Source organism: Etheostoma spectabile, chromosome 1 (assembly GCF_008692095.1).
Source record: "Etheostoma spectabile isolate EspeVRDwgs_2016 chromosome 1, UIUC_Espe_1.0, whole genome shotgun sequence".
NCBI classification, from domain to species: Eukaryota; Metazoa; Chordata; class Actinopteri; order Perciformes; family Percidae; genus Etheostoma; species Etheostoma spectabile.
The window spans coordinates 18458290-18461539 of NC_045733.1; the positions used below are offsets into that span (position 1 = coordinate 18458290).

The 3250-nt window shown below is 40.4% G+C and overlaps 1 protein-coding gene across 1 annotated transcript in view; it reads left to right on the forward strand.

Annotated features, from left to right (window-relative positions):
- adamts7 (a disintegrin-like and metallopeptidase (reprolysin type) with thrombospondin type 1 motif, 7) overlaps nucleotides 1-3250 on the forward strand; it is a 71133-nt gene that overhangs the window by 8246 nt on the left and 59637 nt on the right. The gene's annotated exons all lie outside the window — the stretch shown is intronic.

Below are 3250 nucleotides of genomic sequence, written 5' to 3' on the forward strand. Positions count from 1 at the left end.
TTTTTTTAACCTTTGCAGACGTTCACTTTTTGAAGTCCACAGCCCACACACATCAGCAGACACATGGCATCCACATTTGTGGTGCTCTCCCCGGCCTGTACAGCAGCCAGCTTCACTCCTTGCTTGTTTTGTGGCTTTTTGCCTTCAGTTGTCTACAGAGAGTGCTGGATTGATGTCAGGTGACTGACAGAAGGATGGCCATAACTGACCATCAGTTACGGCCATCCTTCTGTTTGGCCCTAAATGACTCCTTGATTGCTTTGTCTTTACATTAAGGATTATTGTCCTGACGATTATCCAAAGCGTTTTGTCAAATTTTAATGTGATAATGAATGAGCATTAGTGTTAGTCTGTGATTAAGCTATTTTGCACTCATGTTTTTGTGAAGGAGTAATGAATACTGATGAGAGGCCTACTGATGCTTTTTATATTGCTTAAAGTTTCTTTGTGTCTTAGGGGAGAATTTTACTGAAAATATTTATTTGTCGTTACTGTCTGCACCCTTTTATGCATAAAGCTGAAGAAATGCATTTGCATGATAAAGTAGCTAAAGCATGAGTGCTGATCTCTATCATCTTTGAAGTCCTAATGAGTTTTTTTGTTTTTAAATGTAACTTTCATTTGAAAAGAAATCTGTAATCAGTCATCTTAAGTTGGGCCCTTTATGTATTTTGACAAAAGGTACTAAGTGTTCAGATTATAACTATTCAAACTCCATAGTTTAAAACATCAGTCACTTTATGCCGATTTAAAGTTCCTGTAGTTGCACTAAGGCAGAAGTATCACACCAATCAAAGAACTACTTTCGGAATGTACTATTTTCTTCCTAACTGTCATTAAAGGGTCAGTCAACAACTTTTATAAAACAAGTTTTTGTCATATTTGTTGTCACTTTATCCTGAAAGTACCACACGAGACGATCACTCACCAGAGAGCTAATATCTGACATCCTGTTGGGGACGCGCAACATCTCTTTCTGGTCCAAAAACGCACATACAGTGCCATGCAAAAGTTTAGGCACCCCTGGTTCAGCACCTTTCACGGATACATCATCTATATCTAAAACTATTACAAAATACAAGAAATAAAAAGGACTCATGGAAACAATACACAGTACAGGGCTGACAATTACAGTTAAAGCAGCAGCAGATAAACAAAGGCAGGTACAAATAAACAAGTTATTGGCTATTCTGATAATCAAAAGCCTCCCAGCCTTCATTAAATCATCACAGGAGTCCAGGGATCCCAATGACAAGGGGACAGCGTTCCAAAGACTGGGGACAACAGCATAAAAAGCCTGGTCCTCTTTAGTCTTTTAGTGGGTGCGAGGGAAATCCAGTAACTTTAGTTCATATGATCTAAGAGCCCCATTTGTCATATAATGGTGGAGGATGTCAGGGATATATTGGGGAGTTAAGTTATGCATGGCTCTAAAATGTAGTACCAATTATTTTAAAAGTAAGACATTCATCAGAAAACCAGTCAAGTGAGGATAGTATTGGTGTGATATGTGATCTCTCTTATTTCTTATACTTATGTTTTTTTTCTTTTGGGGCTTTTTTCGCTTTTATTATAGTGATAGTGCATAGACTGGATAAGGGGAGAGAGAAGGGGGGATGACACGCAGCAAAGGGCAGCAGGTCGGATTTGAATCCCGCACCGCTGCAGGACTCAGCCAACATGGGGCAAACGCTCTTACTGGGTAAACTAGAGGCCACCCCTTAAAAGCCAGTTTTTGTGGGGATTGGATCCAGATCTTCAGCCCGAAGGCACCAGAATGTTTAGATAAGGTGCCGTTGAAATATGGAAAAGGTCATGAGGCTGCGGAGAACCTGGGGGATGGAGCCTGGTCAGCCCTCAGTATTACACTGGATGATGAGACACGTCAGAATATACTTCTGTTTTCCTTGAAATATTGTTTCTGAAAATGATTTTGTCTTGTCTTGTCTTGTTGAGGTGTTACATTTCTCTAAGAAACAGAAATACACCCTTTCTGTGTATGTCCATCAGATTGTTTTACTTGAAACAGTAGAATTCCAATGTCCTGCAGGTCAAAAATAATATAAGAACTCAGTAGGTCACTGTTAGAATACATGTTGCAGAGACAACTTAATATTTATACTCACAATCAAACAAGTATGGATTTCCATTATTTAAAGAGTAGTCTATATCCATGACGTTCCACTTCATGAGATTTCTGAGGACTATGGTTAACTGCTCCTCAGATCCTTGCAGGGTTAATCCAGACAGCTGGCTAGACTATTTTAAGTTGGACAACTAAAACATCCTTTGAACGTACACGTTTTACCAAAAGAATTCCCTTCCCAAGGCTATTTTGCAGTGGCACCGTGGCTCCCCTCGGCTCCCCAAGATGATTGTGATTGGTTTAAAGAAAGGCCAATAAACCGGAGCATGTTTTTCTCCCATCCCTGATTTCTGTGTGAACTCGCAATACCCTCTTTTGCAGCGCTGTGGAGGAAGTTGCACAGTTGCATAACTCAGTCTAAATAAAACACACGCACACGCACACGCTCACACACACGCTCACACACATGCACATTACAGCAATGTATTGTGTGATTACAACATGACTGAATGTCTTGTTTCTCTTTTCCCTGTGTAGTAATGCTGATAGGATGAGTTATCTGGATTAAATAATGATTTAAAAACACAGACTTATGTTAGATTGCTATTTTGCAGATATGCAAAATTACAAATGCAAAATGATATAAAAACTACTGCACGTGGTTTGACTTAATTGGACCTGGGTTCCCCTGCGTCCAGTCAGGGCTGATAATGGTCGTCAGCATGTTCAGAGTGATGGGTGCATTTACCAAACCTAGAGAAAAATAATGCTGCTCTAGCTTTGTGTCTTGTACGGTGTGATGCACAGCGTGACGTTCCCCATGTGTTCCCTCAGTGGGACCCTGTGACTCTGTGACAGCTGAAGGAGAGTTATAGGAGCTGAAGGTTGACAGGTATTAAATATCGGGCAGGAGAAGAGGAACAAAAAAAGAAGAGTGGGGCTACTGGAATTTGGCTTTGGCACGGTGCCAGCATGGTTTAGGGCGCAGTAATTTATGTCACATGTGATCTGTCTTCTGACCCAGTTGCACCCTGGGTGTCTACAGCAAATCTAAGACATCAGACTCGTTATTTTCACTGTAAGCTCAGTGAGTCTTTTGAAGTCAGTGTACTGTATTTGTTATCGGCATGCAGCTTTTAAAGACTATATATATATATATATATA